This window comes from Bidens hawaiensis, unplaced genomic scaffold, assembly GCF_021521415.1.
Source record: "Bidens hawaiensis isolate Kalapana, Puna unplaced genomic scaffold, B.hawaiensis_p1.1 tig00041225_1, whole genome shotgun sequence".
In the NCBI taxonomy this organism is placed as follows: Eukaryota; Viridiplantae; Streptophyta; class Magnoliopsida; order Asterales; family Asteraceae; genus Bidens; species Bidens hawaiensis.
In genome coordinates this window covers 36,249-60,512 of record NW_027505709.1, presented here as the reverse complement: position 1 = coordinate 60,512, position 24,264 = coordinate 36,249, and the positions used below count along the sequence as shown (strand labels likewise).

Below are 24,264 nucleotides of genomic sequence, written 5' to 3'. Positions count from 1 at the left end.
TAATTTTTCTCACTTTCTTTAATAAAACAAAGTTCAAAAGATTATTTTTTTTTTATAAAAAACCAAAAAGGGCTGAAAGACTGTAACATGAGATAACTAAACAAATGATATTTCCACATCTTCTGAAAGACTGTCACATGAGATAATTAAAAAAGGCTGAAAGACTGTCCCGAGCGGGGTCTTACCGGAAGCAGCCTCTCTGTTCTTATGGAGTAGAGGTAAGGTTGTCGACATTATATTGTTAACAGACCCTACCATAGTTTTGTATTTGTGGGATATAATGAGTATGATGATCATAGATGATATATTTCCACATCTTCTTTGTGAACAGAACACCCTTCACACTCTTTCAAGTCTTTATCTTGCTTTCACTTGTTCTTTCTCTCTCATCACAACACTGTAACATGAGAGGATCAAATATGAAGTACCCATCAAGCGATGAGATGGTGGTGCAAATGCAAATGGAAATGGGATCATAAAACACAAGAGGAAATGCAGAGATGTTGTGTTTCTTGTTCTGTTTATAGCTTTCTGGATTGCCATGATTGTTAACTCCAGCTTTGGATTCAACCAAGGAAACCCATTGAGGTAATAAAACTATAAAGTTTTATGCTTTTTGCCTTTTGGTTTTATCTTGAATTTTAAAAATTATTTCAATGGCGGTCAAGGTTTTATTAAACTAAATTTGTTGCATTTAGTTCTGTCTTGACACTTAAATAAGCTTTAAAGGCGGTCAAGATTTGGTTTGACTTGACTGTTGCATCAATCTGCTTGATTATGCTGATAAGTTCATTTGCTTCTTTTATGAAAGTTGCAAAAATTTTTAGAGGTTATTATTTGGGGGAAGAATTAGCTACATGTTCATTGATTAGGGGTTTCATTTTCATGGAAACTGTTAAATATATTATTAATAGGCAAATTGGATTTTAATAACTCAAACTACGGCTCCTGCCGATAATAGCCCATGCTAACTTTCACTTTAGCTGCCAAGGGCAATCTGAGTAGCACAATTATCGTGGATTTTGCACTCGGTTTCGCTTGTAAGTTTCCTCATTTTGTCATTATTATGAGCGCCCTCGAGTGGAAATCAAGTATAAAACTTTGATGATTATGTTACTTGGTTGACCTTGGTAACATAAGTGAAAGTTAGGAGTGTCATTTGTCAAATTGGCAGTCTGGATCATTATTTGTCATATAAGTAATAGTTTGTATTATTAAATCCAATTTGCCTTATTAATATTGTATCTTTAAGGTTTATTTGTATTTAACCAACATGTTCAAGTTAGTTTTTTCGAGTTTCATTCGTGTATATATGGTTCTCCCCCTACATTGTAATTGATTTAGTTAAAATAAAATCCACTTTAAATGCTAAGATTATAATTTGTTAATCATGTGTAATCTTTTACATAGGCTAAACTTTGGATTAGATTACAAAGGAAATGTATGTGGAGGCAAACACAAAGATTTCAACCTTCGCGAATTGGAACTCAAATATTATGTTAATCCTAATCAAGTTTACCAAAGTGGAATAAAAAACAGTGGAGTACAACTATCTAACGCACGGACAATATGTTTAATGGATTGCCCGATACCATCAGAAGACTCTTTAAATTGGGTTTGCGATTATCCGGAGGGAGATATTCGTCTTTCGTTAGACGATTGGATCGATATGAATTATGATTACTTTGCTGACCTCACTCCTGAACTAAGAAACACTTCTCTTCAGCTTCAAGGGCCTTGTTACCCTGTCATTTTCCCAAGCGTAAACGGTATGTTATTTGTGAAATTTGTGTATGAAAATTATTTAACAAGGGAGTTGTTTATTACAGAAGACTAAATTATTGCGAGAACAAAAAGAACAAACCCAAATCATTTACTTTACATATTTTTAAAAACTTTTATTTCGTTATACAAATGTCTATGTTATATAAATGAAAATACTATTAAACTAATTTTTCATATGTTCTTTTTATTTTACACTTTTTTAAAAATTTATCTACACACATGTAGGTTATGTGTTGGAAGTTTACCTACACATGTGTTGGTTCTATAAACAAACGAATTTTGTTTATGTATCTTTTTAGAATGTTAAACATATTAATTAACATGGCATTTTACCATTTTCTTGTACTTTAAAATTTTCAATATGCGAAAAAAAAAGAATGTGAATTATTTATTTTGTTCTTTCTGTTCTCGCAAAAAAAAAAAAAAACTGTCGTTTGCTTAGAATTCTCCTCTATTTAATAGTTGATTCGTTAGTTGTTACTTGTTATAATTAGTTGTATTGGTGATGTAGTTTATTGGAGTTGCCAGTTTATTGATCGTCCATCGAATGTGTCGTTAACGCATTGGAAGCAAATGAATGGAGTTACTATTAATGATGATATGGTCATAGATAAATCTATTCACAAGTCCATCAATGCACGGTCTTCGGTATTGAAGGTACGGGTGACATATTGGGTAACAGGTCAAAATGGGTTCTGGTTGAAATGGGTTAGTTTCCGGGTAACGGGTCAAAATGGATTCTGGTTGAAGCAAGTTAGTTTCTGGGTAATGGGTCAAAATGGGTTCTAGTTGAAGTGAGTCATTCTTTGGTTAACGGGTCAAAATGGGTTCTGGTTGCAAGGGGTTACTTTTAGTGCATTGTGAAACGAGCCTGGTTGACATGGAAACACTTCATATCTATTTTTCAAAAGCATTTGAAATAAAAAACCATATATAATGAATTAAGTGTTGGAAATATACTATCTTGGATGTCATACGCGTGAATATTTCAAGATTTAGATTAATGTTGGTGTAACTATTTCAGAGATATGTTGCTGATGTTGGAAAATCATGGCCCGTGTTGATTGTGTGTGGAGGACTCTTGCCTTTACTTTTATCAATGTTATGGCTTTTAATGATTTGACATTTTGTAGCCGCGATGCCATGGGTTACAGTGTTTTTATTCAACGGCCTCATTATATCAGTCACAATGTTCTACTACTTAAAAGGTAAAAAAGTTAAATGAATGAACTCATTAATCTTGTAATATCATGACATTTTTCTTTTATTGAGTTTTTTCAGCTGGATGGATCGGAAACGATGCTATCTCGCCCATCATTGGTGAACATGATCCATACTATCATGTTTCTGCAAGGGTAAATTCATACATTAATCAATTCTTTAATTTATCTACTCACAAAAACGCGTTGCTAACCTGTTATACATTTAATTTCTTAATAATTTTATTTTTGTTCTGGAGCTACATCATATCCGTGCAGTTGCGTTTCTCATGACTTGTGTTATGATTGTTGCTGTTCTATCATCTATAGCTATTGTTAGGCGGATTCTTATGGCAACCTCAGTACTCAAGGCAAGTTTAATCATATCTTTAACTTTTTGTATGAAATAATTCTAACATTAATATGTATGAAATAATACCACAGGTTGCTGCAAAGGTTATTGGAGAAGTTGATGCTCTAATAATTTTCCCTGTTATACCATACACAATCCTCACAATTTTTTACATGTTTTGGTTATCGGCGGCTCTGAATCTTTTTAGCTCGGGTCAAATAGTCAACAATGCATGCAACACGAATTGTTGTGCTTATGATCTTAAAGCCAAACGAGTGAATTGTAACGATTGTTGCGGCTATAGTATCCATTACACCCCGCATATTGGAGCTTCAATATTATTCCACTTGTTTGGATGCTATTGGGCCACTCAGTTTATTATTGCGTGTTCGTCAACTGTCATTGCTGGTTCTGTAGCTTCATATTACTGGGCCCGCGGGGAATCTTCGGTTAGCCTTTTTACAAAAAAAACTTTTATTTTTTAGATTTTGAATTTTTTTTTTGTCTAATTATTTATTTTTGTTCGATTTAGGCAACGATTCCATTTCTTCCGGTTTTTTCATCAATGAAGCTACTCATGCGATATAGCCTAGGGTCGGTGGCGATCGGGTCCTTGGTTGTGTCGTTTGTTGAGTCGACTCGGTTCATACTTGAGGCCATACGCCGGAGACTAAAAGTTGCTGACATCATGCCCAAAAGTTGGATTAAACGGATGATGTTTTATACTTACCGATTTTGCTTAAAATGCATTGAGTTGACCGTAAAATGTGTGAACCGCAATGCATATATTATGGTTAGTAAAGACTTAAACCTCGTCTTTTTTGTCGAATTTCTATTTTATTATAATTTTTGAGTAAATTATTTGATTACGATTACAAAACCAATATTATTGCAATGTTATAAATCTTGTATTAGTGATTTAGGAGGTCGTTTGAATCATTTTTCTTGTATCTAAGTTTATAGTTTGACCCTTTTGAGATAAAACGCAACATTAATGGATTTCACGCGTTTTGAATAATATATATATTTTTTTGTTTTTTGCAGATTGCTATAACGGGAAAAGGGTTCTTTAGAGCTTCGGAAATGGCAACGGATTTGATAATTAGTAATATTCTGCGTATAGGCCGAGTAAACGTAATCGGGGACATTATTCTCTTTCTTGGAAAGCTATGTGTGAGTCTTGCAAGTGCACTTTTTGCATTTCTCATGTTGGATACTCACAAATACAAATCATCCCACAACAAGATCACCTCCCCATTACTTCCTGTGCTGGTATGTAATACGGGTTCGGGTCAAACTTGAATCTTTGACCAGAAAGACTGATACTAACTTGATTTTCTTGGATTTTGTAGGCGTGTTGGGGGCTCGGGTATGTGGTGGCTACCCTTTTCTTTGCGGTTGTTGAAATGTCGATTGATACTATTATACTTTCGTACTATCAAGATTCGGAGGAACATCAAGGGACCGCGCATTATGCGCCTTCACTTTTGATTGAAACATTTGATGAACAAAATGAGTTGCCAAGAATTGGACAATGAAGGATGATATGAAATGTAGTGGGATTTTGTTTTGTTGTTACTTTTTTGTGGTGGTAGCATTTAGGTTAGGTTAATGTATGTGTAGAAAACAAGTGGAATAGAGAACAATATGTTCAAGTTCATTATATATAGCAATATAGGTAACAGGTGCAAGTTTTGAATGAATGATTAAAGTTTGTGTTAGGTTTTGGGCTACTTTTAATTACATGGCCTAAAATTTTTTTGACTTATCTTTCATTTTGAATTAGATAAGTCAATATAAATTGGTCCTTACATATAGTCATCTTAATAGTAATTTAGTATATAATCTTAATAGTTTAGTAACTTAATTTGATTTTCGTCATGGTTTGACCATTTTAATCTATTCGGTTTCAAATAAGATTTTTTTTTATTATTTTGTTTCAACCTTGTTCTTCGTTTTCATTTCATTTGTGGGATGGTCGGATTAGCCTACCAATTTGTTTTTTGTTTACCAGAGTGATGTGGATAAGCTTGATTGTATTTGTTGGGTGACTATTGGTAAGGAGTGAGAATAATTTGTGAAGTCCGTAAAAATAAAACACACCGCACTAAACCTACCCGTTATCGGACTGAGCTGTACTCCATAAGTTGGTCTTTGGTTCAAGTTTTAAAATATACTAGGACCGAAGTTAAAACTAATATACTTTTAGTTATTGTTACGTAAAATTGTTTTTAGAGTCATTTGATTGACTTGTACCGTTAAATATCTATCATATATCTCATTTGTTTCGTTTACACGTTTTGGCTAATCAAGGCAATGACGTTGATCGACTAATAAGTATGTATCTCAAAGTTCACCATACTGTATATGAAACGCTAGGAACCACAAAGCATAAAAAAACTTATTTTCCCTTCAATGCATAAATAAACAAGACATGTAAACATATTGTTGTCACATAATCTGAAAGTCACGGGTTCAAGTCTTGGAAACAACCCCTTGCAAAATGCAGCGTAAAACTGTGTACATCAAGATCTATTTTTGAGCATAAGGTTTAGCGGGGGAAAATGGACACAAGTAGAGGTTTCTATAACGTGTTAATAAGCTATGCTCATCAACGATGATTATAAATTATAATATCAGGTAACCCTGCTGGAAGCCTAGATAGCTGAAAATTGGTGCTACCATATACATTTGTATCGTCTAAGTTCACGAGTTGGACAACCCATGTCCTTTTCTGAATATACAAATACGCCGAAGTTGGCCTAAAACCCTTTCGGATTCCACGCATGCATGAGCTCTATAGCATAACCAAAGTAACAATGTCAAAACCACCTGTGCTATACTATGTTAATTAACAGAATACAACTTTGAAAAAACCACTTTAAAGATTCTAAAACAAGATAGCATAATCCAAATCATCCATCTTCCAAGTACAAATCTTTATGCAAAAACACAAAAACTAAACAGAACAAAAAACATTAATCACTCCAAAGTTTTAAGAAGCCTAAACAAACCTGCTGCTTCACGAATCCTCGAAAACTCGATGCAAAACGCTTGAACCTCAATGAACAAATCTTGCACATTTATTATCTTGTTTCTGATCAAACTCTGCAGAAATACACACACCAACCTCACCAACCGATTCTGCATATACTTATCCTTTATATTCTCACACGATGATATACAGTTCGTTATGTACATATGTACAAACTCAGTTGGTAACTCAACTGCGGTCGTTAACCGGTTCACAACTTCCATCGAGTGTAAACTCATATCCATGTTCACAAGAACCGTGAAGTAATCTGAGATTTCAGGTGAGTTCATAAGTTTAATCAAAACTTCAACTGCAATTAACGGATTGTTTTCGACTAACTCTGGTAGTTTTCTTGGAGTCAACCCACAGTGGTAAACGAGTTTTGGGTCGGACGTTAGTTCAAGTAAAACTTGCTCTTGTTGAGTTGGTGCAAGCGGGCCTTTTAACGCTTTAACAATTAAGTCACGAACTGCTGCACCACGGCTCGTGTCGGCACACATACCCAAATCCCAAAGCGGTTCGTGAGTGGTGTCGGGGTTGACCCACACGAGTTCACCGTCTAGAACCGGGAGTCTAGGTGGACGCGGCCGGGTCCAATGAGGATACAGCCCTTCTAATGATGACGATTGAAGCAGACCTGTTATCGTTTCATCTCGGTCACCAGACCCGATTTTGGGTTTGACTGAGTCAAACTCAGGGGAATTAACGTCACACCCGCGTGGGACGTCCGGGTCAGATATCACGTTTTTAACAGCAACGTCTTTGAAAAAGACGTTAAACAGGTCGGGCTCGGTTTTGGTGAGGTATTGTTTTTGAAGCTGGTCAACGGGTGGGGGGCTGAAAGATGACGGATCAAACTTGGTGATGTAATCAGCTGCTGATGATTTTAAAACATCTTTGGTCCCACTTAACAGATGAAGAATAAAAGCCTTTTCATAGTTTTCTGATTTTTCATCGGTTGCAGCATTAATAAGCAGTTGAAGATATGGTCTGGTGGAGGGATAGGTGTGATGAAGTAACGAGAACGCAACTAAACGCTCGACGGGTTTGAGAAATTTTGGTGTGTCTTCAAGGAGAATAATTAGTGAAGAGCAGATTTCAAGGTGGATAGAGCGGGGAATCTTTGTGGAGAAATCGGTGATGATGTCTTCAACAGGTCGTTTTTCGCCATCTTTGAGTAGGGAATATAGGACCGCAGTTGCTGGTTTTCCAATCATCTTCTACCCTACAAAACATGTGCCGGGTATGATTACAAAACTCATATTATTGTGATTACAATCAACATATATTGTATAAAGTGGTTTGAGATGTTCTATGAATTTGAATACACTTTGCCCTGTTAAACCAAATTGGGTTTAAGGCTTTTAACTTAACCCATATGAATGACACATTAGAGATATAAAATAACTTAAATCAACCCATCAATCTTTGAAATGTGATGTGTAATATGATATTGATGATTTGATGCTTCTTACAATCAACATAAGTTAAATATTTGAACAGTTTTCCCTATTTAGTTAAACCTTTTAGCATAGCCATTTGACCCGTTAGTGATAAAGCATAAGCAAATCAACAAACAGTTGAATTGAGTTGTATGACGTTGAGTCTGAAACTTAAACGAATATGTAGCAGATTATACAAATATAATCATATGTACAGGCTATAATGGAAGTCGCAAAAGATAACATATACACAAAGATCTTTAGGTAAACTAGGACTGCTAACAAGAAAACAAATAAAAATACCAATAGCATCTTGAACTATTATAAAACATCATATGGATTACTAAATCACTGCTTCTTCAAGAGAAACAAATATGCTTGTTGTATAAAGAAAATGCTACAGAGAACAAACAAGAGAAGCGTCCCATATCTCTACGACACAAAAGCATTTAACACGAACAGAATATAATAATCCTGAAGCAATTTAAAAGCGTCATCAAAATCAGGTAAAACATGTTTATTTCCAGGTAGTTTTTACACATTCCAAGATAAAAACTGAATATAATCTTAAAACAGTCTAAGCATCATCAAACTCGTTATTTCACTACTTAAGAGCATCACATGCTTGCTAGTTCTCTTTGAGTTTATATATATGTCTCTATAACAGATTAACAATAAATAGCATCCTACATTTTCTAAGAACCATACACACTTAGTGCATACAATAAAAATAATATCTCAAAAGCATCAATTAAAGCAGCATTTCATTACTTAGAATCATCAAAAGCATCCTATATATCTGAACAACATATGCAATCAACAGGTAAAAGAGAATGAACTCTTGGTGTAAGCTAAAAGCATCATAAATCAGCAATTGATTACTTATGAAAGCAAAATATATGAAGAGATAAACCCTAAAGTACAAACTAAAGCAATCAGAACAGCATATACACTGATGAAATGAATTTAAAATGACAAATTAGAAACTGAACAGCAAATTAAAGTAATCAAAACAGCATATCAAATGAAATGAAACTAACAAATTGGATACAGCTGCAAAACTCAAGAGAAAGCGTAGGTTATAGAAATGAAAATAAGAGAACAGATCTAGTAGTAGATCAGAAGAAACCCTAATTGAAGAAATCGAGTGATGAAGATACCGATCTGGAAGCTAACACTAACGATCGATGGATATATTGACTCCAAATTGCAATTTGAAGACTGAATTGAATCCACAGTTAGTGAGTTACCTTTGATTTGATTTGATTTAAGTTGGCGGTGTTGAACGAATTGTTCGATTGCAGCTCGCTCTCTCTAGGGTTCTTGAAACAAATCCCCAAACATAATAATAATAATAATAATAATAATTTCAATTCGATAATTACCTTTTTTCATTTATTATTATTATTATTATTATTATTATTGTTATTATTATTATTATTATACGGTCCATTCCACCCTCGTAAAGAAACCCGAACGGCTAATCTCCCCTTTAGACCCGATATAACGGGGCGTCATGGGCCTTGAGAGCACCCCATAGCATCGGAAACACCGCCCCAGGGTGCTATGGGCGCTTTTGGGGCTCCCCATGCAGCGCCGTGATTTGTGGATTTTTTTTTTATGATAATATATAATAATAAACGTAATAATAGGGTAATAATTTGAATAGACTCCTCATCCACTGCACTTATTTTAGCTAAAAAACTCATATACTGATGTGACGTCACATGTCGCACACAAAGACCACAAAGAAGCTTCATCCACTACACATAATCTTATATTGAAATCTTTAGGTGTCTTACTTTAATCACTATGGCCGAGGAGTTGTATCATAGTTTTAGTGTTGTTATTATTTGATAAGACCTAAGTTAAACGAGCTAAAATAATAAAAGTATTTGTAGCATTAATCATTATTTTTTAACTGCTAGTATCATCAATCGTAATTAGATGAATGTAGTAGAAAATGTAATATACAATAACGTAACTAGGATGTAATTATATAAATATAAAATACTAACATGTATTTTCATTTCGGGTGTTTTTGTGATACAAAATATCTAACAAATTAACCATGTGTAGGATTGAGCAATGATTATATCGTTAATCAAAACCAAACTAAAATTAGTCAAAAGTTGGTTAACCAAAAATCGATTATTGATATTTTTAGTACCCCTTGTTAATAGAATCATTCATATTTTCACATATCTCTAGCTTTTATACCTTTATTTTATGTATTTCATGTTTATATCTCCATTTTATGTATTCTTTACCTCTATTTCATGAATTTATATGCAAATTAGCTAAAGTTTGGTTTAGGTAATTAACCAAAACTAATCGAACAAAACCAAAAACTAACAAACTGGATGAATAAACCGAACATATTAAACGAAAACTTACTAGTTAATAAGAAGATTAACCGTTGACTTCGATTTTGAATTTAGACTAACAACCGAACCGTACACGTCCCTAGCATATAGTTACCCCATTCTATCTTTATCTATTGACATCACCTCAACATACAACATGACTTGTCATCGATCTCGCCATCGCCCTTGCTACTTCATAGCAATCTCTTAAACCTACCTTGCTACTCTACTTTACTCCACCACATATCATCCATATTTATTTTTAGTTTATTTTAATATCTTGAAGTAAAATAGAAAATCCTTCAGATTTGACGTCAAAAGACCTTGCATTACAATTATTTTAATACTTTGTTAGGTAGTTGTTCTTTTTAATAGTTATCCATTGTGATTGAATAGTGGAATACAAAATATTAAGATATTGGTTTGTGATGGAGGGCCCGATAGGTATTTGACGGTGTAATTAGGAAGTATAAGTATAACCTTTAGGATACCCTAAAGGATATGTGTCATATATTTTATAAACTATACTAGTTTTTATCCCCGAATTACGAGGGTTGTTTTATATTGTTTGTTTTAATATTTATTTAATTTTTGAATTTATATTTATTGTATGAAAGTTAATAATATATTTATGATTTGATGATAAATTGTTTCACAAATAAATGAGATGTTATAACCCAGTTTAAAAGCTATATGGTTTTGATGAGACTCAAGACCCGTTTATTTTTTACTATAAAATTGGTTTTTTTAATTATAAATAATATTTATGAAAGTTAATAATATACTTATTGTTTGATGAGACCCAAGACCTATTTATTTTTTTACTATAAAATTGGTTTTTTAATTTGAATAATATATATGTCTTTTTAAAAATAAATAAGATATTAATTTTTAGTATATCCTATTTTATAGGATTTTTACATCAATAATTAGGTGAGAATAATTTTTTATTTAATGAGATGTTATAACCCGTTTAAGGAATATCTGAGTTTGGAATGGTTGAACTATTTGTTCTCGAACAAAATGGTGCTGGCAGCGGTGGTGAAAATCCCTTCTATCTTGTTTGATTTTGTTGTCAAAATATAGACTTTAAATATGTATTAACCTAATTGGACTAAAGGCAATAAAATATTTAGGCCTTAAATAAAAAAATGTGTTTTTTTATTAGATTTAAACAATTAAAAGTTTGAATTTTCATAGTTGATTATGATTTAGATTGTACAAATTTATTTAAAAAAATAGACTTAAATAAATTAGATAATTGAGTTTAAATAATAACATAAATTTTTTTCACAAAATATATAATTCTTAAAAAAAATATCGGGCCGGAGCGGACACCCTCTCCGCCCTCCTCAAAGCCGACAGTCCCCACAACACCCAAGTTAATGAATGAGCTAGTTAAAACTTCACTGCCAACGTAGAAATGACGTGACACTTTAACTAGCGCATACTAGTTTGCCCGTAACACATAGCTTTACGTTAAACCTCACCCCATTTGATTAAAGAACTCCTTTTTTATACTCTATTTAAGTATGAAATACTTCCTTTTAAAGGAAAAAAAAGTTATCATGTTGTTAGGTTACTGTACAGCTATTCATTAATGTGCACATATGGTATATAATTATATAGTCTCATCAATCTTCTCATCTTACGTGATGATGACTTGTCTGGATTTGGATTAAATCCCAAGAGGTTTTTTATTTGATAACGCCCTACAATAAGACTAAGGGGTGTGGGGGTTTTAATGGGGGCTCTAACGGGGGCTCTAAGAGCCAAAAACCAATAATATTATGACGTGTGGCAGAGAGAGAAACTGGATAAGGGGGGTGTTGGAGCCCCTGCCCCCTGGTGTGGAGGGCTCCAGCGAATTTTTTTTCTTTTATTTTTTTATAAATATATTCAAACAACGTATTATTAAAAAAACTCATAAATTATTAAAAAAAACACACATTAATATCTAAAATTCAAATTACAAAAAAAAAACAAATCATCCACCACGGTTGCGGTCAAAACTTCCCCTATATGAAGAAGCAAATCATCCTCTTCGGAGGAGTCGGAATTAGACGAGTACCACGACATTCTTTTTGTGTTAATTTTGAGAGGATTTTAGGAGGATAGGTGTATAATTGTGAAATGGAGTATATTTTATAAAGGTATATATAAAAGTTTAAGAAAATAATTTTTTTTTTAATTTAATATGAGCTCAACGGCTCTTTTGCTAAAACCTATGTACCTTTCTCTCTCTCTTCCCCCGCTAACCGGCTCACGCCTGCATTGTTTTTCACGCTAGCGCCCCGTTAGCGCCCCGCTAGCGCCCCGGTGGTGTGGTGTTAGCGCCTGGGGGCGCGAGCGGAGGGGCTCTAGCGCCCCCGTTGAAGCCCCACACCCCTCAGCCTAACCAACATCACCTACCTTCCTTTTTACGGTAGAATGTTGTTGGGTTATGTACATTATTTTCAAATAAGACTTTATGTATGAACCGTTCTTTATATAATAAGGAATGACCTTCAAAAGTATCTGATCTTGTAACAGTCCCAAAATTTTAATCTAAATTTGACAACTTAGGAAAGTTGAGGAATTAAAAATAATATCAAAACAAGTCATGGAAAATATTAAATAAAAAACAAAATAAAGATCATAGTCATCGTATATACATATTGTTACAAAAGAACCAGATTAGATAGAATCTAATCAACAAAATGTTTGAAAGGTAAGAACCATTCACACTTCAAACTACGAATCTCGAGAACGAGATTCATTTCAAGGTGGGTAGGATGTAACATCCCCAAAATTTTGATCTAAATTTGACAACTTAAGAAAGTTGAGGGATCAAAAATAATAACAAAACAAGTCATGGAAAAATATTAAATAAGGAAATATAAGAAAAATAAGGAAATAAAAATATTTCCTAAGTAAGTTTACTTATATGAAAGAAAACTACATCCCACATTGGAAGATGTAAGAAAGTGGAAGCATTCCACTAAGGTATAAATAAGGAAAATGGAATTCATCCCACATGGAAAGTGGTAAAGAAATGAAAGCTCTTTATAAAGAAGAGATTTTCCATAGTAATATTCTTTTATGAATATCATGCACCAAGTGGTCCTAACAGAGGGTGCGTAGCACCCGACGCGCACGCGCTTGGGCTCGGGCGAGGACGATGGCGATGGCAACGGCGCAGGGCGGTGGGCGCAATGTGGCGCTTTGATGACGCACTTTGCACTTCGCACGCTTTAAGAGCCGCCTTAGTATTTTCGGACAATGAGAATAAGACTAGAAATGACAAGCTATAAAAGACGAGGGACTGAAAACGAAAAATAATATCTAGTGACCCATCGCGCTACGCAATAAGTCCAAGAGGACGGCCATCGCGTACCGCGATGGGCGGTGATGACTCAGGGACACGTGTCACACTCTGGTGACACGTGGCAGCATGCCAGGAAATCAGCTATAAAAGAGGAGGCCACGAGCTCATTTGCAGCACACCTCTCCACACTCTCTCTCTAAACAACTTTCTCTCTACCTCGGTTTGCGTGCCGAACACCGTTTTGCGTACCACCAACCCGAAAAATATCACATCGTAATCCGTGCCAAATACCCGGTGTTTCCTCGAAGTGCGTGCCACTCAAGAAACCTGGCATTCCGTCTCGTAGTACGTGCACGACCCGGCGACCGAACATTGCCTCGTTTTGCGTGCCAAGAAAGGTGGATCAAGAACAACTCGATAAACATGCATATAGAGTAGAAGTGTTGCCCGACTAAACTTAGGAATATCTAACTCCGAATACCCGTGCAAGGTAAGGGGTTCTGCCTAAGTTATTATTTTATTATTATTTATGGCTTAGACCATAGTCGGAGGTATAGCCGAACCTTGATTATAATTAAGCATAATATAACTTTTCTTAAGCAAAGGTTATAGTCAAAATATAGATTCTTCTTGACTAAGAAACATAAGCAATTATATATCAAGGGTATAATAAATAGTATTTTTTTATTATTAAGAAATATGATATTCAAAGAATATAGTTTGATTAATGTTTCTTCTTGAAGAAGAAACTCAATATAGACGTTTCTTCTTGAAGAAGAAACGTAGCATATGTTTGGTAAATAAACAAAGGGACTAAAGGTCCAAATGTTTTATATAAATAAATGTTTTATCAAGGTTGAAGTTATACCAAAATAGACTAAAGGTCTAAAGCTAGATCGTTGATCTAGTTATTTATAAAAATGTTATTCTCGTACTATAGGTCCGAGGTAACAAAACAATAAGAGAAAATCAGAAAACAGGAATCAGTATCAGAAACTGATTATAAACAGAAAAGGTGAATACACCCCAAACCTTTTATACTGAGTCAGAATGTTTGCATAGGATTTACGAATCATTAAAAACTTTGTGTACAATAATAAGAAACGGACACTCTGATTAAGAGTATACATGTGTCTGGATCCATTCATACATGGTGACTCGGCATTTCCCCGAGGCCATGCATATCATCAACATGCATCTGAAGGTCTACGAGACTGATCAGAGAAATGATATTTTGTATATAATTAATTGTACATGGTACTTAGGGTAATTTGATCCCAATTTAGTTGGGTGCCTAATGAGTAGTCACAAAGGTATTATTGTTGGTTTCACAAAGGTATTGAAAAAGAGATTTTAGAGTCAGCGTTATTCACCAGCTTTGTGCTGACGTATTTTCCCACCATGTTACAGGGAAACAAGAAAGGTTAGAACATACAAGCAAGAAGAAATAGAAGATTGGAGTTATAGTCATTAGATGTTATCTGGTGGCTCAGATATTTTATTTCAAAATATTACGAAGAGTTATGTTTTTCAAAGAAATATATTTGAAACATTGAACGGGTATTATAACCCGAGAGTTTAATAAGTTTTCAATATAATAATATTTTATTAAAGACTTCCGCTGAAATAAAACTCGCAACTCTGATGTATTTACAAAACAGGTACCAACTATTAGTCACACACCTAGGCCTTAAAGTGGGGTGTGACAGATCTAGAGTGCAAAAGTGACAAATCTTAATCTGATCTAGAGTGCAAAAGAGTTACTACTTTGGGAAATTGCCAATCTTAATATTCATGACGTTAGAAACTTTAAACCAAAAAATCTTTTTAGAAGGACAATTCTTTATCTTTTGGGACAAGTCACTTTAGCCAAGAATGCTCTTGTTGGTTTCCCTAATTACCACTGCTCATTGTTTAAAGCTCATGTGCTGAGTTACAAATGAGCCAGAGCATGATGATTTTTATTTATTAATTTTTTTTTGGGTGAGGGGGGTGTGATTCAAAAGTTTTGCTGGTTAACACGGGAAAAGGTGCTAGCCCCAAAAGAATTGGGAGTTAAAAATAGCATTATAGAAAGCTTGAAAAATATAACTTAGATGAGTCATGAATTCATTGTGTTTCCATTGATATCGAATACTATATGAAAGTGATGGTAAGTCGGGGGCACAACAATGAAAAAAAAGAGAGAGATATAATTGTGGAAAGGTGTTGGCTAGATAGAGTTCAAGTTTTAAATAATTCTTTAGTAGAAACTAATATTGAAAAAAGAATTGAACAATGCAACGCCATGAAACCACAACAATGCTCCTTTATCCTTAGCAATTTGTGCACAACAATCCAGAGATGATAAACGCCTATAGTTAGCGAATGATAACGGCTATTGCACGATTCAATCAATTCACACGATCATATAAAAAGAAAATGTTTTCTCAGGGAGCTTATATGCATTGTTGGAATAACCATTGTTTCCAGGTCAGGTCATTGGATTTTCTAATCTATAGTGGGTTTCATCATGACAGTGGAATGTAAATGATCATGTTTAGGGGGGTTATTCGGGTTGCACTTTCGGGTTTCTCGAGCCGGGTTCCTCGGGTTTGAGATTTTTTTAAGTATTCATACCCAACCCTAATCTCCCCTGGGTTATTCGAGTTCAGGTTTTATGAGTTCGGATTTATCGGGTTTCGAGTATTTGACCTGAAAAACTAAAAATATGTATGCTTTAATTCAAGCAAACATATCATCTTCAAGATCTAACTCACATAATCAAATAACGAACCACACAATTCAATCGATAGAGTCTGAATAACCCTTCGATTATGGAATGCATAACCGGTCGATTGATTTACTTGGCCTGAAACACCGATCGATTGAATAATCCAATTGATAGAGTCTGAAGAACGTTCGATTATGGAATGCAAATCCGGTCGATTGATGAATTGAGCCTGAAAAACGATCGATTGATTGAATAAATAGTCATATGTAATCTCTAGATTAATGAATGTTGGAATAGTAATTGTGACATTCGTCAAATTTGAGTCTCGAGTATATATTCGTTTTGTAAATTTTATTTTATAAAACCGATCCAACATTTTTAGAACCTTATTTAATTATCATATAATATTATTATATACCTCGATCATAAATAAATCGATGTTTGTCACACTATAGAATCGTTAAGAAAAACATAAGGGGTTTAAAATGATTTTCGTAAACTCGTTACAAGCTTTGGAAACCTTTAAACTTGTATTAAACCATTATTAGAACTTGAGAGGCCAAAATGTAACTTTTATACACCATCCATATAAATAGAATAAACCCTAACCCTAAACATAAACCCCCATCTCTTTCTCTTTACTCCGGCCGCCGCCGCCTCCGGCGAGCACCACCATTCCGGCCACCACCTCCAACACACACTCACACAACAACACAGACGTCACCACCCACCCCCTGCCGTTTTCCGGCGAGCCCGGATTTCCGGCGGGCTCCCGACGCCATCTCCGGCCCGTTTTCCGGCAAGACCACCCACCACCTCCAGCCGCACCACCAACACTCTCCCATCTCTCGTCTCTCGGCTTTTCCGGCAGCCCGCAAACCTCCTCCTCTCCTTCTCCGATAACCCCATCACTTCCGGCACCCTCTCATTCCCTTTCCCTCGTTTTTCCGGCAACAGTTTCGGTGGCTGCAGGCTACAGCGCTGGTTCAGGGCGGTAACTCTCAGCGACGCGGTCGCGTGGATATATTATTTGCTTGATTTCGAGTTCGTATGACCAAGTTATGAGCAAAACAAGAAAGGGTTCGTATTCCGGCTGTCGGGTCAGTTTTCCTGCTGACTGTTTGGTTTTCCGGCGACGGTGAAGGTGTTTTCCAGTGACGAAAACAGGTACAGATAGTGGAGTTCAATGAGACGGTCGCGTGGATATCTTATTTGCCTAAATCAGAGTTCGTTTGTTATGGTTTCGAGCTATTCGACTATTTCTTTTTGTAGTATTTTAAAGGTTATAAAACTTATAAAAATTAATATTAAATATAAATAAACTTTTTCGTATTAAAACCGAACACCGTTATAACCTGTTTTCTCGGCTCGGCTCGACTCGTTAAACTAATTTAATCTATATATATTTGTATGTATGTATGTATATATCGTAAATATATAAATAACGAACATAACTTATTTAAACACCCGACACCATCTTTTGGGTAAAGTTGTTTACATAAAAGATGTACATTTTTCACATGATAAACGTAAGCCTTAAATCAAAATCTGTTAATTTGGAGCTTTCGGTGGTCAAATCGATCCCGGCCCGTTAAGGGGCATTTTAGTCAATTTTGAAATAATTCGAATACTCTATCTTCTGGTTAGAACTAGCTTTCGGACCAGAAGACTTTTATGTTCGTCATAATATCTTGAGTGTGGTGGTCAGAACCCGACTCCAGACTCGCAGTTCGGATTCTGAACAGTACCAGCTCGCTTAAATATTGTTTATTTCATAACTAAAGTTCTAGACATCCGTTAGACCTGTTTCCAGCGGCTACGTTCTCGTTTTTAATTGTATATTATTCCCTCAAAGTTTCAGGGTTATTTATTTTCTGACCAGTCAGCTCGCTTAACCACATCCTTAAATTTCTCGTTAACTTTATAATTTCAAGGTGAGTACTTTCATACCCCTTTTTCCATATTTCGTTTTGGGGTGACATTTCATACTTATCAAACTAAATGCTTTATTTACTTGAGTCTTAAACCCACAAACGTGATTGTATACTTGACTTGAATAATTGCTCGATTTGGTGTTCTATGCTTATTTGCCTATGTGTTTACAGCTTTTGGATGGTGGAACTATAAATCCTATACCATTTGTGAAGAAGCGTGTATCGACTTACTTGTATACGATCAACGTTCCTCGGGTACGAGTGTGCTATATCACCGATGGTTTTCCGAGATACGAGTTCTTCCACCTACAAAACGAACAGTACCGTGAGCTTACCCCTCAGAAAGGGACAGAGGGGTCCTCTTTGGGGTAACCCTCCGGTGTGAGAATCAGATATTGTAGGAGAGGATAATCAGGATGTGAAAATGAGTAAAGGACTTAGAATATATTTTCTTGTCTGCCCCCAACTGTGGAGGCGGCCTAGTATTTATAGTGCTAGGGTTTCCAATGATTTGGCTCAGACCCAATTAGGGCCTTTTTAGCCTCCCCCTATTGCTTCGCGCCACGTATATTTAGGACACCTGGTGCTCTTTCATTGATTATTCTCTGACCAAGGTATTTCACCTGACCCATGTGCCATCACGTGGTAGCACATGGGCTTTGCTGAGTTGTCCACCTTTCATTGGCAGCTGTCAACCTCAGCACATTCTTTATTCCTTAAAAGATACCTTCTGGAAGGTTGTCTGATGAGCACAATCACGGTTGTCCTTATCCTGATTTGGATTAGATTATTGTCTCATTTATGCGCCTATCCTGGGGATGCGCGGGGTCTTCTCTTATTCTCACACTGAGTGTGCGCGCTGTGTGCATATGCGATATGCGCCACGCACAGGTGTTTCGTGCGCTTGCGCATAGGTTTCGGCTTTGTGTATTCGTGACATCTTGATTTCAAGCTTCTTATCCGTACTTTATGGGTTGACCCGCCCCGCTCGATGTTGGGGCGGGTGCATACCCCTTCAAGCCCCCAGTCTAATGTGTGTCTTGTCTCGCGCGAGCGAGGTAAGGGAGATATTAGACTCAATGGTTCGCTTTCTTAATAGGGTTTGTCTTTTCTTTTTTATTTCTCATATGTGCGTTGCGCGAAATTCCATCCCTTTGGTTAAAACGAATCGTCAATGCACGTGGTTGGTTGGTGTTGACATGCATCAGAGATGGAGGCGTTATGTGTCAGACCTTTCGTGTGCTCGAGGTGCTACAGTGGCCTTTCACGTCTCCTCATACAGTGTCAGGAACACGTGTCGCGCTTATGTTGGCCTATGCCTGCGAGTGGGGGCGCGTGAGCGTAGATCTGATTATTACTTGTTTCTCTTTCTCTCCCCTGGGCCTATAAAACCAAACCTTTTTGAACGGTTTTTTCTTCATCTCCATTGTCACTTTAGAGCTTTACTTGTCTTCTAACCCTTCGATTCAGAGCCTTTATCTTTGCTTCCGGATTCTGTGTTTAAACAATCGAATTGCTCTTATTCTGCAATCGCATGTCTCTTAACCCAGACACTACCGAGTCCCCCAGTAAAGGCCGTGTGAAGTCGATGGTTATCTCTAACTTGAAGAAGACCGGCAAGGGTATTCGGGTTGCCTAGGCTTTGTTGGAGGAGGGGGGAAAGAATAAAACGGCGAAAAGATGGGACGAGATCCCCTGCAAGTTGAAACAGCCTGAGCTTGATAGTCTCATTGCTTCTCAGGGTTTTCTCCTTGAGTATGGTTGTCTGCTCCCGGCAGCCGGGCAGACGGCTGCGGATCCTCCTGCCGGCTATATCTCTCTATATTCTCATTTTTTACTCACTGTAACCTTCGTCTTCCGATGACAAGGTTTATAGGTGCGCTCCTTCAATTTTATGGGATTCACATATCCCAAGTTCACCCTTTTGGGTTGGTGCGCATAACTCATTTTGAGTTATGTGCAAAGCTTAGCGTGAAGAGCCTACTCCTCGCCGCTTTTAATATTTCTATAAACCAAAGGTTCAAGATTCTTGGTTTTCGTTTACTCCGCGCAGTCAGAAGGTTAAATGATGTACTGTCACTTTTAAGAGCCTTCATGACTGGACTGAGAAGTTTTTCTACGTCAAGGCTGGTGTGATTCCAATCCGCATGACTATGCGCGCGATCACTTCTGCGCCCGCGGATGACAATGTCCTTAAGAACCCAACGGGCACATGGGTTAAGAAGTTATCTGCTGAACCATCCCCCGCCAAGAATATTTGCGAGGAATCGCTGGTGGGGGTTGGTATGAGCAAGAGGTGGACTGACAGCGAGACTGAGCCTGTCATCCGTGTTGATGGCTCAGGTGGGTTGTTTGTTCATTGCATTAATTCTGCGCGAGTATAATTCGTTTTGCTGATATCACTTGTCTTGTTTTATGCAGACAGCAAGGAATACATCCACGCCGCCTATGACGAGCATACGGAGGGTGGATCTGCTGCGCTGAACCCTGGGGAAACCGCCTTTCCTGATCGTTTTGACGATATGTTTATTCCTGTTGACTTAGAGTTTTGCCTTGACAGCGATGTGCCTGGTAAGCCTTTATATTTGTGCTTAGGCCCTTAGAATACCAAATTTGGTTTTATCATTTCTGTTGCGCGTATTGTAGATGCGCTCGCTAATTATGAGTTAGAGCCTGTGGAAGAGGAAGGGGAGGAGGCAGAAGCTGAAGCGCAAAAACTCAATCGCAAGGCTAAATGTAAAACTGGCGCAGGGGCCAGTAAAAAACAGGAAAAAGATGATGCCTCTGTTGCCCAGAATCTTCCTCCTACTCAAGTGAAGGAACTTGAGAAAACCAAGGGTTTTACTTCCAAGTTTTCCTCGTCTTCTTTGCCTCAAGGTGTGGGCAATCCTCTAGTCCACACGAGGTATGGTGCTGCCACCTCATCTCTGCGCGCGGCGGACAAAGGAAGCGGTGCTGCGCCTGCTGTTTCGTCTTCTCAAACAGGTATACTTTGTTTATATTTTGTGGTTTTATGAGCGTAATTCCGATAGAGTTATTAATGAAGCTTTGTTCACTCAAATGTTTGTAGAGCCGGCAACGTTGGTGGCTCAACCTCAGGCGCAGCAAGGTGCCAAGGCTATGCCGAAGGTTGTTTTGAAGTCCTCTGTTTTGCCCTCAAAAAGGGGGAAAATGGACTTCATGGCGATGCTTAATTCGCGGACTGCGGTGCGCCAAGGTATTTATTGCGCTTTTATTGTCTGATTTTTTCCTTTAGTTCAAGTCATGAATCATTTCTCCTTGTTGGTTTTTTCATAGGAATTATAGCTGGCACACAAGCTGCTGGTGGCACTGCTAGCGCTGGCGCCGTTAGTTCTGCTCCTGCTCCAACAAGTACTGAATCTCCCCTCATTGGGATCACTAAGGAGCAGGAGACTATTTTTCGCGCTGCTCTAACAGCGTCAAGACCTCCCTCACCTCCTCCTGCGCGCAGTTCTCCTCGTGAGACTATTTTTTATTCTTCCAAGTCGCAGGAGAAGAGACCTGTTATAGAGGATGATGAGGAGGTTAATTTTGAAAATTCTGATGGTGGCCGCGTAAGCCCTATAGCGCCACGAGATTTCGTGGCGCAGCCTTTTTCTCATGGGGCAGGCAGGAGCTCATCAGCTGGCGCTAATCTTTCTGCCGGTTCTCCTCAGGTATAAGTTTATTTTGCTCCGCCGTGCAGACTTCCAAATTAGTGTTTAGATAACTAAAACGTTTCTTTGCGTTGCTTTGTGTTTGTAGGGAGCCGATCACATATACCGCCCGAGCTGGAGTATCACTGAAGAGAGCTCATTCCAATCCTTGGGCGTATGTGAAGACTTTTGGGCTCACTCTGTTCCTCCAGCTGAAAGGAGGTTTCAAGAGGACCGCGCTCGCGTGGATTTGCTTAATGACCACCTTTTTGCTGGGTCTGCGTTTTTTGCTGCCTCCCAAGAGCTTCGCAATGATTATATAAAGGTACGTGATGCCCTTGCGGAGGCCAAGCAAGAGGCTAAGATTTCTGCTTGGAATCTTTCTGATGCCCGAGAGAAAGCTGAGAAACTCCAAGCAGAACTTAGCGAGAACCGGGCAAGTTCCAACGCTGCTTTTGTGAAGCGCGGGCTTGAGCTGTAAGCTGCGCGGGAGAAACTGCAAGTGGCAGAGGCAGATGCGGCCAAGTACGCGCGTCGAGCGCGTGACCTGGAGTTGGCAGTGGAGGCGCGTGACCAAACTATTGCGCAGGTTAATACTGAAAAATCTTTATTGGAGAGTGAGGTTGCGCGCCTGAAGAAAGAGCTCGATGCTGCGCGAGCGGAAAAGAATGAAGCCTTGGCGGCAGCAGCGGCTGACAAAGAAGAGCTAAAACAAGCCAAGGAAACTGTTGAGTTGTTAAACTCTCAAATCCCTGCTCTTGAGATGTCTGTTTCTTCCCTCGCGCAGGACCGTCAATGGCTGATTTCACAGGGCGTGACTCGTTGCGCTTTTGCCATGAAATACTCAGACGAGTTTCAGACCCTTGTGATGGACTGTAATGCGGCGTCGCGCTTGGTGGGTCGGGCTGAGGGGTTTAAGGATGGTTATGAATATGGCATGCTAAAGAAGAATCCATCCGACTACCCTTATCAGCTTGACGCTGTCTGCGCTGACATGGCTGAGGTGGGGGAGAAGTACTTGAATACTCCAATTCCCATCCTTGAGCAGGTATTTTAACCTTAATGAGTTTACTTGACTTATTTTCATAATCTTTTGTACTTATACTGTTCCTTGTGACTTGCAGATAGCCGCGCTTGCTGACCAGCCCGATCTTGGCGCTTTAAAGAAATTACTTGATGAATGTGATGGGACTGGTGGCAATGATGATGGCGCGGGCAACGCTACCTCTGCCAGCGGCTCTGGCGTGGCCAAAGGACCTACTCCTGACGCTATCATGACAGAAGACGACTATATTCAAGACGAACAACTTGATTATGGTAAGTTTGGAGATGACGAGGAGCGGGCTGCGCCAGATGCTGAGGGAGGAAATAATGATGAGGAAGATGAAGAGGCTGATATTAACATAGAGACTTGAAAAGCCCTTCTTGTTTTTTTTTTGTGTTTGTAGTTTTTACCTCATCATTTTTAAATTTGTAAACTTCTATGTTTCGGAATGAAATTTTGTTTTTCCCTTATTCGCATCTTGCGCATTCCCAATTCATCCCTTTATATTGCATGCGTGTGCTTGTTGAATATAAGGTATGCTTACACATTCAAACTTGAACAAGGTTGTAAGGAAATTATTTTTACTTAATCCTTAACAGTTGTCATATTTCAAGTTATTTTGCGATATTCTGAATATGCTGACACGTGCCTTGGCATTTCATTATTCCTCTTTTGCGCGACGTTATCGTGCATTTATTATAGGGAATTATGAATGAGTTTTTTAGCCTTTACGTGTCAGTATGTGTTACTCTGCCTATATCCATTATAATCCCATGCGCGGCCCCGACCTGAGACCTTAACAACTATGCTTTGGCATGTGCTTTGCCTTAGTTGTGCTTAGGTATTTTTATGGTCCAGCTGCGCAATACGTAGGATGGATGCTATGAGTAATTTGAGCTAAGGCTCATATTATTGGGCTAAGGCCCTGACGTTTTAGAGTTAAAACTCTTTAACGCGTCTGAGCTTGAAGCTCACGCATGTATGTTTTACTTCGTTTTATTTTTAGTTTGATGTCAATACAATGTTGTCATATTGCTCAAAATTAATAAAGGGAAGTGTGAAACATGTATGCAAAAGGTAATAGAACGCATATTAAGAAAGAAAATAGAGCTTATAATTATTCATAATGGCTTAAAAAGCCTTGATTACAAACTTGACAACTTTCACATGAAACATTTTCTAAGTTGTGCTGCGTTCCATGTGCGCGGGATCTTCTTTCCATTTAAATCTTTTAAAGCGTATGCGCCTTTTCCCAATTCTTCCGAGACTTGATAAGGTCCCTCCCAGTTGGGAGACATCTTTCTCGGGGGTATTGCGCGACTAGCTTCATTGTTCCGAAGGACAAAATCATTCTTCTTGAAGTGGCATTCTTTCACGCGCTGATTGTAGTATTTTTCTAGCTTTTTCTTGTATTTGGCTTCACTGATGATA

General features: G+C 37.5%; 2 pseudogenes across 3 annotated transcripts; one reads left to right on the top strand and one right to left on the bottom strand.

Moving 5' to 3' along the window:
* Nucleotides 1-335: 335 nt before the first annotated feature.
* On the top strand, nt 336-5,000 carry LOC143614886 (choline transporter protein 1-like; annotated as a pseudogene). The gene is made up of 10 exons (XR_013150368.1): nt 336-588; nt 1,411-1,769; nt 2,297-2,442; nt 2,810-2,993; nt 3,067-3,140; nt 3,245-3,355; nt 3,429-3,785; nt 3,869-4,129; nt 4,381-4,608; nt 4,689-5,000. The product of XR_013150368.1 is annotated as a choline transporter protein 1-like (transcript).
* Nucleotides 5,001-6,206: 1,206 nt separating this feature from the next.
* Nucleotides 6,207-9,141, bottom strand: LOC143614890 (uncharacterized; annotated as a pseudogene). Of its 2 annotated transcripts, none has more exons than XR_013150370.1 (2): nt 9,063-9,141; nt 6,207-7,590 (listed from the first exon to the last, which is right to left on the bottom strand). The product of XR_013150370.1 is annotated as an uncharacterized LOC143614890, transcript variant X2 (transcript). The 2 variants fall into 2 exon arrangements; XR_013150369.1 differs by lacking the exon at nt 9,063-9,141 and adding an exon at nt 8,973-9,036 and having other exon boundaries at nt 6,207-7,595.
* Between the last annotated feature and the right edge of the window lie 15,123 nt (nt 9,142-24,264).